General features: G+C 39.6%; 1 protein-coding gene across 4 annotated transcripts in view; it reads right to left on the bottom strand.

The window, feature by feature from the left end:
* The window catches only part of pde4d (phosphodiesterase 4D, cAMP-specific), a 239740-nt gene that overhangs the window by 68703 nt on the left and 157888 nt on the right, over nt 1-13149 (bottom strand). The window lies entirely within an intron of this gene.

Below are 13149 nucleotides of genomic sequence, written 5' to 3' on the forward strand. Positions count from 1 at the left end.
TGCAATGGCTTCCTTGGAGGAAACGTACTCCCACTTGCACAATCCCAACTGTCGCTGTGTGTTTTTCATCCAGCCGGTCCTCGTACAACACTCAAGCTTGCAGTCGTTTTGTACTTAACATTCAAACGCTCTGTTTTTTTTTGCAAGTGCCGTCAATGGATGTAGTTTATTTATGTATTTATTCATTTATTTATGTATTTATTTCTTGGTTTATTTATTTATGTATTTATGTCGTCATTCATTTATTTGTGTATTTATGTCGTCATTCATTTATTCGTGTATTTATTTATTTATTATGTTATTTATTTATTTATGTATGTATTTATGAATGTATTCATTTTTTATTTGTTTCGTTTATTTATTTATTCATTTATTCATTTATTTTTTTCCCATATTTATGTCTTTATGTAGTCATTTACTAATTGGTTTATTTATTCATTTATTCAGCTATTAATTTATTGTGTTTATTCATTTATTCATGTAGTCATTTATTCATTTATTAATTTATTATTAATTAATTATGTATTTATTAATGAGTTGATGCTGTTTTTCTCCTAAAATGTGTTCATTCATTTTTTTTGTATTCTGCGGTTTAAAAAAAACAATTAAAAAACATTTCATTTTGTTGATTGTAAGTGAATTGTAAAAAACTGCACAGTGATAACAAAGCACATGCAGATGTAAAATTCAATTTATATTAACTGTATTGACTAATTTTCTTACAAATCAAACATATTTGCTTTTACCAATTTGGAATGTATTTTCTTCTAAAATGTGTACATTAATTTGAAATTTATTGTCATGCAACCAACTAATAATGTGTATTAATTATTTTATCGTCACAAAATTATTTGAAAGTGTTTTAACCATATCTACTCATGACCTCGCCACTATTTTTTATTTTATTTATTTGTTTGTTGGTTTCTTTATTTATTGCGGTCTGCTACTGGGTTGTCTCACAATGAGCATGAGAATCTCTATTATTATTATTGTAGAGTACACTTGCCCTCTTTGGCATTTGACTCAGCATGATTCAAACTTGACTGCTTTATTTCCTGTATATGATAGGTGTCTATGTTAAGCGCTTTGTTACAGTTTCAGCTGTTGTTAAAGCACTATATAAATCAATATGTATTGTATTGTATTATCATTAAAGGACAACCGACACCTCAGGACAAGTTGCGTCCATAATTTGTAAAATCACTTCAAATGACTTCTACTGAGCGCATTTTACAAAGATTCCACGGCATATAGCTGTATTTTGCGTTTTAAGACTCGCGCTGAATATTTAGGAAGTCTTGTTTTCGAGTTGATGACGAGTCCATACGTGACGTCACTGAAGGAACGCCCCTGACCGAGAAAGCGACACACAATGCATTTTGGGTACTTTTTGTGTCTGAAAATACTGTGTTGATTGCAAAATTAGAAGGAAAAGAAGGTTACATAAACAACGCGATGGTGAATCCTTGTGTGTCGCAGCCAATTGCGGTCACACGCATAAAGAAGGTGTACGTTTACACAAATTCCCAGTAGAGACAAATCAGCCCATTTCCAACAGAGCTTGTGCGCCATCTTGTGCATTTTCTGGGTGCTACATTGGAGTCCAGACGGCTCAAATTGATACGGAAGCACTTCTTTAATCGATTGTAAACATTGATGCTTTCCTCTTCAAAACTATTTGAATCATATTCATAACTGGATGAGTAACAACAAAGCATCTTCTCCGAATCTGAACTCTCTGAAGCCATTGTTTTGATTCTGGAGCAAAACAGTGTGTGACCAATAGTGACATCACAAACAAGGGGGCGGGACTTTCTGAATCTGCCCATTTTGTGGCAGTTTTGGGACACTTAAACTCATTTTTATCGGTGTTTTGCATGTGACTAAAAATATCAGCCTGCGTGTTTTGGGTATTTTAGATGCTATAAAACGTTTTTCTGAGGTCAGTTAGGAAAATGGTGCCGGTTGTCCTTTAGGAAGTCTTGCTGTCCACATTGGTGGTCATGGTCCATTAATAGATGTAGATAGTTTCAGACTGATCCAACTTGGGAATTTCAGAGATCTGAGCCATTCTCATGTCGCCCCGTTCATACACTCGGATTCCAATTGTGACAAAGGTCACGTCTAAGAGTCGAACCTCAAGAGCAGGATGGCGACATAACTATGAGATGATTTCCTTCAAAAGGTAACCACATGGTTCCATCCACATTGTTTTGTGTCACAATTCATTGCCATTTATTAGCCGCGGTGGCACCATTGAAGTGGACGGCTCCTTTGTTCGTACAGGAAGGCATTTGATAGCATCTCTGCGCTAGCCTCAGGTTTTGTTTTGGTCAATTGGCTGACGCACATGGCGGCACAGTAGTGCTCCGCTTCACCGAGTGTAATACATTTCACAGCACCAGTTTACACGGAAGATACGAAGGCCTGTCTAATCCAAGTTTGGGATGGGCATGTGGTGAGTGAAATGATAGACCCGTGAGGATAGCCGCTAACTGTTTTCAAGAGGTTCATGAACTTGGAGAGGTTTCATTTTTGTGCCACTGTCCAATCAAATTAAACCAAATTATTGAGACAAATGAAAAAAAAAAAAAGATTCATGCGAGGCATCTGTGAACAAAAAAATCACCATACACACAAAATCATACACACAAAATCCTTATTTTTGCAATATTTTTTTTTATTCTTGCCGTTTTAATTTGCAGACAGCCAGCCCGGTGTACGAGTGGTTATCACATTGACCTCACAGTGCAGAAGCCATGAGTTCGATCCCTGCTCCGGCCCTCCTGTGTGGAGTTTGCATGTTCTCCCCAGGCCTGTGTGGGTTTGCTAAGGGTGTTCAGGTTTCCTTCTACATTCTAAAAATATGCATGGCTGCGTGATTGAACACTAAATTTATCTCTGTGTGCTCTACAATTGGCTGGTAACCGGTTTAGGGTGTCCTCTGCCTACTCTCAAAAGAAAGCTGGGATAGGCTCCAGCACTCCCTGCGACCCTAGTTAGGATAAAGTGATTTACAAAATGGATGGATTGATGGATGGATGATTTAGATGGATGGATGATATTTATGGGTGATTTGAATTAATGGATAGATGAATGGATGAATGCATGGATGGAGGATGTGGATAGATGATTTGGATGGATGGATGGATGGATTGATGGATGGATGGATGGATGGACGGATGTATAGGTGGATGGATTATTTGGATGGATGCATGAATGATTTTGATGGATGATGTGGATGGATGGATGATTTGGATGGATGGATGCAAGAATGGAAGAATGGATGGGTGGATGATTTGGATGGATGGATGGGCAATTTGGATGGATGGATGATATGTATGGATGGATGGATGGAGGACGGATGGACAATTTGGATGGGTGAATAGATGGATGGCTGATTCTGATGAATTGATTGATGATTTGAATGGATGGTTGATGACTTGGATGTATGACTTGGATGGATGAATGGATGGATAAATGCACGATTTGGATGCATGGATGGATGATTTGGATGGATGGATGATTTGAACGGATGGGTGGATGCATGTAAGGACGATCTGGGTGGATGGATGGATGAATGGATGGATGCATGGATGGAATAATGGATGGGTGGATGATTTGGATGGATGGATGGATGGATGGATGGATGGATGATGGACGGACGATTTGGATGGATGGACAATTAGGACGGGTGAATGGATGGATGGACGATTTGGATGGATGGATGATTTGGATGGATGATTTGAATGGATGGATGGATGCATGTATGGACGATCTGGGTGGACGGATGGATGGATGCATGGATGGATCCATAGATGGATGGATGATTTGGATGGATGGATTGATGATACACAGTAACGTCGAGCTATATTACAGCAGGAGCTGGAAGTTGCAACCCTAATAAGAAAGCTAGTGTTGAATTCATATACAGTACCTCTCTGACCTCATTTTGTCACGAATTGTATAAACATGTTATTTTGAGGAACACTGTCACTTGACTAAAATAAAAGACTCCTATGAAGCAAACCACATTTCAGATTTCCCAAACCAATCACTCATTCCAGTTGCTCAGGTGCCTTTGAGTTAAAATTACAGTGATGTTACTAATTTCCAACTGTTCACAAAAACATGCATCATGACCGCCAACCCTGAGGGGGAGATTTTTCCAGCTGCTCTGTTTTTCTTATTGATCTGTCTGTCTTCTCCTCTTTTGTGGGAGAGATGAACGCCAGATTGAGCTGCCCCGCGCCGCAGCTGCTGTGCGGACGGCGCGACCTGATAAATCAAATTGAAATGGATATTTACAATCGATGTGATCTCAAAGCCGCCTTGGGACTTTGGGGAGCGTTATTGCTAGCAGAGTGTCTCAAGACACATCTTCATTGGTCATGGTTGAAGCGTTATTGCTAGCAGAGTGTCTCAAGACACATCTTTATTGGTCTAGGTTGAACTTATTTATTTGCAGAAATCTATTTCTACAATACCACCGGGTTGTTTTTGGCTCCAGGTGATCATTCGCTGTTATTCCATGAGACTTTATTCAACTGACCAGTGACAACCTGATTTCCTACGAAGAGACTTTCAGTCGACTTTCATCACTAAAATAGACATATTATGCCACTAAATGAAACACTTTCCAGGAGTCTTAATAAAATGTGTGACATTGAACGGCTATAATGGCTCAAGGATGAAGAATTACAGGGCACTTATCAAAACAGCGAGCTCCAGCGGGGGCTGTCTTGTCTCATACAAATGAACCATGGCTCACCCTGACCGCTTTACTACACAGCTAATGCAGAGTATTGATTTCATCACCATGATGACTTCCTGAACCGGCTATAGAAGCTACGCAGACATCAGGATGTTAGCAAATGTTTAATTGCGAACATAATGGTATGTGGAGCCTCTTTTTGGTGGATGACATTTACTGAGGGGAAGGAGTTCAGAGGGCTTTCGCTGCTATGCTAGTGACTGTTAGCATTTTGATTCTATCAATGAAAAGGTTTCTTCAGCCGTCATCTGTACTTCTTTGAAGGTGTCGGACGTTTCGCTTCTTATCCAAGAAACTTTGTCAGCAAACTAAAGTCTTACTGGTAGTTTAGGGCCTTTCCATATATCCCGACTGTCCAGACGTGGCGGTGCCAGACTCTGCAGAGTCAAAACGTCCGACACCTTCAAAGAAGTACAGATGACGGCTGAAGAAACCTTTTCATCGATGGACCACTCCTGTACGTCTGAGAGCTTACACAGACATTTTGATTCTACTAAGTGCTCAAGGGAACGTAGTGAATGCTAACCATAAAATTCAACAGATGTGCAGAGGAATCTTTACTGCAAGTAGCATTGTTGAATTTATTCCCCACCCAAATATGAAGATAGGGTGTAACACAAATATGAAAACCATCCTTTCAGATATACGCAAATTGAACAATAATGTAATTTTCAATTTACTATTTGTAACCAAACTATTAACTCATTGACTGCCAGACGATGTGCAAAAATGTGTCCAATCCAGTACCACGGCTTTTGTCATTGTTTCTCAAATTGCAGGACCCACAGAATATTGAGTTTTAGGACTACATAAACATTCAATAGAGCGTAAGAAACCGTAGACTCTCTTTTTTCATCAGAAATAAAGAGATAATTCCTAAATTATATGGGTCTGGAGTGATATGAGCTTGAAATCAGAGCGGCTGTCCAAAATACAATACAATACTTACATAATGGCTTATAAAACACTTTAACAGCAGCTGAAGCTGGAACAAACAGCTAACTAGGGAAAAAGGGGAAATGCTACCCCTCTGTGGAACGGAAAAACAATGCTAGAGGTCTGGCCAGTGATTTATCGGCACCCCAGCAAGAAAAACCAAAATGGTGCTCTATGTCATATTTTCAATTTGCGATTAAATTCCATAATATGCCTAATTTAACTATTTCATGGACAATGGTTACTATAGCTGATCATGTTATCAGGTTACAGGTCATTACTGGTGCATGAACAGGTTCAATGAGGTTCAGTATATGGACACAAAAATGACATTTGACAAAATTTTTACATTGGAGAAAATTAAGGAATGAATTACTTTTTTTGTCATATGATCAGCTCTCTCAGAATGTTCTGAATGGCAGTTTCGATGCCGGCGTCTCACTGAGTAGACTAATTGTGGCCAGCGATCTTGCGTTAATATGTCGCTGTCCCTCAAATTCCAACCTTTTTCGACAGCAAACTAGTTGAGACCGAAACAATAGCACCTCTGTACTTCAGCCACATTTTAACTCGATTGATTCACAATTCGATTAAATTCCAGAGAGTGAACAGCATTCTTAAAGGACAACCGACGTCTCCGGACAAGTTGTGTCCATAATTTGTAAAATGTCTTCAAATGACTTCTACTGAGCGTATTTTACAAAGATTCCACCGCATATAGCTATATTTTACGTTATAAGACTCGCGCTGAACATTCAGGAAGTCTTGTTTTTGAGTTGGTGACGAGTCCGTACGTTACGTCACTGAAGAAACGCCCCTGACCGAAAAAAGGACACATTGTAGCAGTCCTTCCATCACGTCAATGCATTTTGCTGTACTTTGGTCTAAAAACGTCATGTAGGACCACAAAGAGCCAGATGAGGGCAACAAAGCTCCATGTAATGAATTAATCAGCCTGTGGAAACGGGCTGATTAATTCCTTACACGGCTTTGTCGCCATGTTCTGCCTTTTTTGGGTGCGACATTTCCCACCCCTGATGCCTCTAAATGACACGGAATAAATTATATAATCGATTGCAAACATGTATGCTTTCTTCTTCAGAACTATTTGAATCAAATTCATAACTCGATGAGTAACAAGAAAGCATATTCTCCGAATCTGAAGCCATTTTTTTGATTCTCGAGCAAGGTAAGACGTTTTGCCGTGACACCACGAACATGGAGGCGGGACCTTCTGAAACTGGCCACTTCCGGTTTCAAATTGAAGTACTTTTTAGACACCTTAAGTTATTTTTATTGGTGTTTTGCATTTGACTAAAGATATCATACTGCGTGTTTTGGGTATTTTAGATGCTATAAAAAGTTTTTCTGATGTTAGGAAACAAAAAAGTGACGTCGGTTGCCCTTTAACCCATTACAGTAGTTACTTATGTTGTTGATTCTTGGACTACTGCGTGACTTCCACTTATATTTCCAGACACTTAAAACATTGAACATCTTAATCAAAATACACATAACCAAGTCAATACCATTCTCGTCAAACAAGTTGTTGCTTAAGCAAATAAAAAATAAATCAGGAGGTAAAACACAAGAGTCTCTTTGTGGACGAGAGCAAACATTCCACGTTAGCAACCATGCACACAATACTGAGACAAATCGGCAAGAAATATGCCAGTCATGCTTCACATCAGTTCATTATGAAGTTAACACCTCACTAGACACATCGTGGCACACGTGTCTGTTCTCACAGGTTACATAAAATATGTCAATTTTCAAATTAAAGGCAGCACACGCACATACACATACATTTTTCACGGTGAGGTGATAAACGTTGCTGCAGTGAATTGGAGTTTGCTTATTATGATAAAACTGAACCTTGGTCTTTTTGTGGTTCACTATCCATCTATTTGAATTTTTTGGTAACACCCTGAGTTGCCACAAGATGGTGCTAATGCCCCAGCGAAAAGGAAAGTAGTAACGTGTCGTATTGTGTAAGTTAAAGACTTTTATATGTTGCTGAGGATCTAAGTTTAGCCTGGGTTGTTAGTGGAGAGTTCCCTCACGAGCGTATATATTTTTTCAAATTATAATAATTATTTTAAGGGTAATGTAAAATGATACAAACATATTTCAGGAGCATAGGTTCTGTTTTAAAACTATGTATAGAGCCATTTTAAATCCATCCTCAATTTATTCAAAGAACAAATGTGTTCGAATAATGAAAAACAAAGCAATGTTTTTTTGTCATTCTGTCACTCTGTTGAAATAGTTCAGCGGCTACATATGAAGCATTTTGCCCATCAGAATCAGAATGCCTTTAATTGTCCCACAATGGGGAAATTTGCAGTCCACAGCAGCAATTGAAAGGGGTGGTTTATTTGACACCAAGAATGCTTTGACAAACAAACATTTTGTATTGGAGATCAAATATGTTTTCCTTATACCGTAAGAGAAACAGCAAAGACAAAAATCAATAATTGCGATGGCTATATATTATTAGTCCTCAAATGTGTTCCAATTATCAATTTAAAGTGAAATGATAAAAGAAATGACGTACAAGAGGTTGGAACAAATGGCAATGGTTGGATTCAGCATACATGTTACTTCTAACACCAATTGTGCTAACATCAGGTGTGTGTTTTTTTTGCCTCTACCACATCACGTTTCTGATGCAATGAAAATCTACGCCGTGTTGAACTGCCTGGCCTTGCTGAGAAGAACTTGAGTGCCACAGCAGCTGCACCCAAACATATGAAGGCAAGATTGATATCGTAGCTCACACACACGCACATAAGCACACGCAGTTCTAGTGGAAGCCCTTGGCATAGCCTGAAAACTTTGAGTGAAGTGTTTGTGTCATCACAAGTGACAGCAGGTCTCACCAAAGTACAAAAAAAACCACATTCAAAAACAAAGCAACTGATAGAAAGTCATTGACGGTTTGCCCGAGTGCGACAAGAATAAATGTCACAGGACAATACCAGACGAGAGCGAGATAAGTGTCTCATTGTCAGAGGCAAGCCTCGGGCTAACGCGTAACAGTTGCACAGGAGGGTGTCGGGCGCAGGAATGAAAATTGACCATTAACTAGTAACATATTTGAAAAATGCACTTTGCGTCATCCGTAACTGCTCTAATAGGCCAAAACAGCTCCAGTCCTTATATTGTGTGTTGAGGTAACATTGCAGTGCTAAAGGCAACACACAAAAAAGAGATAGAAACAGACACAGATAAATAGACGGCTAGCTAAACAGCAAGCTATATAGCAAGCTTAGAAGCTAGCTAGCTAGACAGCTTGCTTGTTCGATAGATAGATGGATAAATAGGTGGATAGATAGATGGACAGATGGACATAATGATAGATAGATAGTGAGATAGATAGCGAGATAGCTAGAGAGATAGCTAGCGAGATAGCTAGCTAGAGAGATATGTCTGTGTAAGCTCTCAGTCGTACAGGAGTGGTCCATCGATGAAAAGGTTTCTTCAGCCGTCATCTGTACTTCTTTGAAGGTGTCGGACGTTTCGCTTCTTATCCAAGAAACTTCGTCAGCAAACTAATGTCTTACTGGTAGTTTAGGCCCTATATACACCGCCATGTCTGGACAGTAGGGATATATGTAGGGCCTAAAATACCAATAAGACTTTAGTTTGCTGACAAAGTTTCTTGGATAAGAAGCGAAACGTCCGACACCTTCAAAGAAGTACAGATGACGGCTGAAAAAACCTTTTCATCGATAGCTAGAGAGATAGCTATATAGCTAGCTAGACAGACAGACCGACGAAACAGCAAGCTCTCTAGCTAGCTTAGAAGCTAGGTAGCTAGATAGCTTACTAGTTCGATAGGTGGACAGACAGGTACATCGACGGACAGACAAATAGATGGATAGATGGATGGATGGATAGATAGATACATAGATTGGCTAAAGGATGTTTACATTCTTGTTGGTCCATAAAAGTTCATGTTTTTCTGCTGTATTTTCAACTAAATTTCCCTTGCCATATAATCACACAACTCCAAACAAGAGAAGGGGAACGGCTCCATTACCGAGGTGCAATGAATTATACACATCCTCCTGAAACGTCCTTTGACTAGGCAACCACAGTCACACACACACACACACACACACACACACACACACACACACACACACACACACACACACACACACACACACACACACACACACACACGCGCACGCACACACACGCACACACACACACACACACACACACACACACACACACACACACACACACACACACACACACACACACACACACACACACACACACACACACACACACACACACACACACATACACACACACTTCTCCTCAACAACAATGGTGTCCACTGGTAAGTGATTGATTACAACCAAAATCCTTGCCAAGTTATAAATGGAGCTCATCTGTCATGTTTCATCCACAAATGCTCGCATGTGACAAGTATGGTAGCTTGCGCGACTGCCAGCGCACACCACATTCAAATACCATGCCATCTAACTCGGGAAATTGAACAATTAAATCAGAATCAGAATCATCTTTATTGCCAAGTATGTAGAACACACAAGGAATTTGTGTGTTCACGCTGCACTAGTATCGTCGTCAAAAAAAACTGCTAAGTGGCACTATACAGTTCCATTTTATAAATCATGAAAGAAATGGTCCATCCTGTGTTCTTCCATCACCGTTTGGTTCGGGGCCGCCACAAAAATGGACAAAATCCGACTTCAACGGACAGTTAGGACGGCGGAAAAAATCATTGGCACCGCCCTACCCACTCTCGAGGACTTGCACACTGCAAGAATCCAAACTAGGGCGCGGAAAATCCTACTGGACCCTCCGCACCCTGCCCACCACCTTTTCCAGCTACTCCCCTCAGGGAGGCGCTACCGATCCATGCGCACCAAATCCAGCAGACATTTAAACAGCTTCTTCCCCCAAGCCATTAACTCTTTGAACTCTTTCAACAGTAGCCAAAATGGAACTGTATAGTGCCACTTAGCAGTTTTTTTTGACAACGATACTAGTGCAGCGTGTTCTACCGGAAACAAATTCCTTGTGTGTTTTACATACTTGGCAATAAAGATGATTCTGATTCTGATTTTGATTGATTCGGGGGGAAAAAACTGATATCCTATTACATGCAGTCTAAGTATGGAAATAATGGCAACATATTCAAACCAAATCGGGATCTACTCTATGGTGTTTACAAAAGTCGAGTGGTACGAGCTTCAGGGGAGGAACAAGGATGTTGGAGCGTGTTGACAGAAATCATGACAGGTTATTTGACTGCACCTTCCTGTCTAGAAAGGCCGCCCTCTTCCGTGCATGACGATGCAGTAACATAAAAATACTGTCCTGACGTCTTCACGCACGTCAATGTCGACTTCCGCTACTGCAGCAGCTCAACTTTTGTCCCTTGTGTAAAAAGAAAACTCCCTGAACGTGACGATAAACAGAATAGTCTAGTTAAAACTGACATGGAATGGGGAAAGAGGGAGAGGACATCAAGTCGCTCCCAATAATACTCCTGGATAAGCGGTAAAATCAGAAAAGGCATTTCCACAGACATAGTAAAAGGAGGCATTCTCCATTTTTTTTATTTACAAACAGCCACTGTTCAATATGAATGTTAATGGAAGTGGTGTGGGGATGAAGTCAATCTGCAAAATATCATAGGCAATTGGCCTATTTTTTTCAATGCCAGTACAAGTCAGCATTTTCCATCTGTTTTACCAATGTACAGTGATACCTCGGTTTACAAATCCCTTGGGTTACGAACTTTTCGGTTTACGAACGTTACATTTATGAAAAATTTACCTTGGCATACAAACTATTTTTCGGGATACACACGGACCTGCCACGATAAGTGATGTGTCGTTCTCCTAACAAGAAAATGGTGGCCACTATTTTTGTCCTCTATTCCCTGCCCCCAGTCTTCGGTTAAAGCCACGTGATTGGTCAAGAACGCAGCAGTGAGGGGGTGGGGGTTACAGACACAGTGAGAGTGAGGCCGTTTTCCAAAAAACAAAATGGCGTCTTTGGTTAAAGCCACGTGATTGGTCAAGAATGCAGCAGTGAGGGGAGGTGAAACATTAAAGAGACAGGCAGACGACAGAGAGAGAGTGAGAAAACACACAGACACACAAACGAAAGGGAGAAAACAGAGCTTGAAACAAAAAATAAAAAAATTAAAAATTGTGAAATGGTGAGAAAATGGGAAGAAAACAGTGAAATTGGGACTCATTTCAACTTAGATAAAGCAGAGTGTAGACTGGAAGGTTAAAATATCCCATCAAATATCCCATCATTCAGGCTCCACAAATAACCCGCACAAGTCATCTGTACACTTGATGCAAAAAGCTATCAACCCAGCTAACCAGAACACAATTAATGAGGAACTAGGCAAAATGATCGCAGAGAAAGCACCTCCAATGGATCATTCCTCAAGATGGTGAAAGAAGAAGGCTATTTTTAAGTGTTTAATGCTGATGAAACCAGCCACTCCATTGCATCAAGCCATCAATGACCATCACAAAGGTAAATAAAATGACTTTATTATACAGTACAGTTTATTACTTTAATTATAATACAATAGCACATTTATTACACATAAAATAAGGTATATTTTGTGTAGTTTTAAGGCTTAGAAAATTATTTTATGGGGACCTGGGAACTGATTATACTCATTTTAATGGTTTCCTATGGGAAATAAATTTTTGGGATACACACTTTTCGCCTTACACACTCTGTCTGGGAACCAATTAAGTTCATAAGCCAAGGTATCACTGTATCAGGTATAAATTAAATTGACAGTGCGACAATAAAATCATTTTTGACATTCGTAAGAAAAAGAAATTTGGGGATTGTATCCGATGCTACTAAAAGGTCTTTTTTTTTAATGTATAATTTTTCTGAAAAATTGCAATGCTGAATGTAAATTTGTCTTTTTCTTCCTTTTTTTATTTTTACAAAATGCTGATTTGTATAAATGGCTCCAACATGGAATTTGGCTGCCAAGTTGCCTTGGATAATTTTCAGCTTTGGCTGTCGCCTCAGATGCCTCTTGTGCACTACCTGTAATAGCTGCCATTTTGTATTTTTTTGTTTGTTTTTTTTTCTCGAAAATGGCACCAACATGGGTGTGGGATAAAATTGACTGAGATCTTTTGGGTTTGGTGGTAGTATGAGAGGCTCTTTCCCTATGTTTCAATGGAATTGGGGGTGGGTGAATTTGACAAGGGAATTTTCTGGCCTCAGTGCAAGGATAAAATGTGTCACCCAATAACCCCTGCGGTGACAATCAATAATCATCAATATCATGCAACCTGCGTTAAACTTAATACGACATGACAAGTTACATAGTCATGGTGCAGAAAATCAACAGCTAAATTGCTTTCAATGTTGAGATTATCTTGGGTCCTTTTAACTCATTC

This window comes from Hippocampus bargibanti, linkage group LG04, assembly GCF_051943395.1.
Source record: "Hippocampus bargibanti isolate YZ-2025 linkage group LG04, ASM5194339v1, whole genome shotgun sequence".
In the NCBI taxonomy this organism is placed as follows: domain Eukaryota; kingdom Metazoa; phylum Chordata; class Actinopteri; order Syngnathiformes; family Syngnathidae; genus Hippocampus; species Hippocampus bargibanti.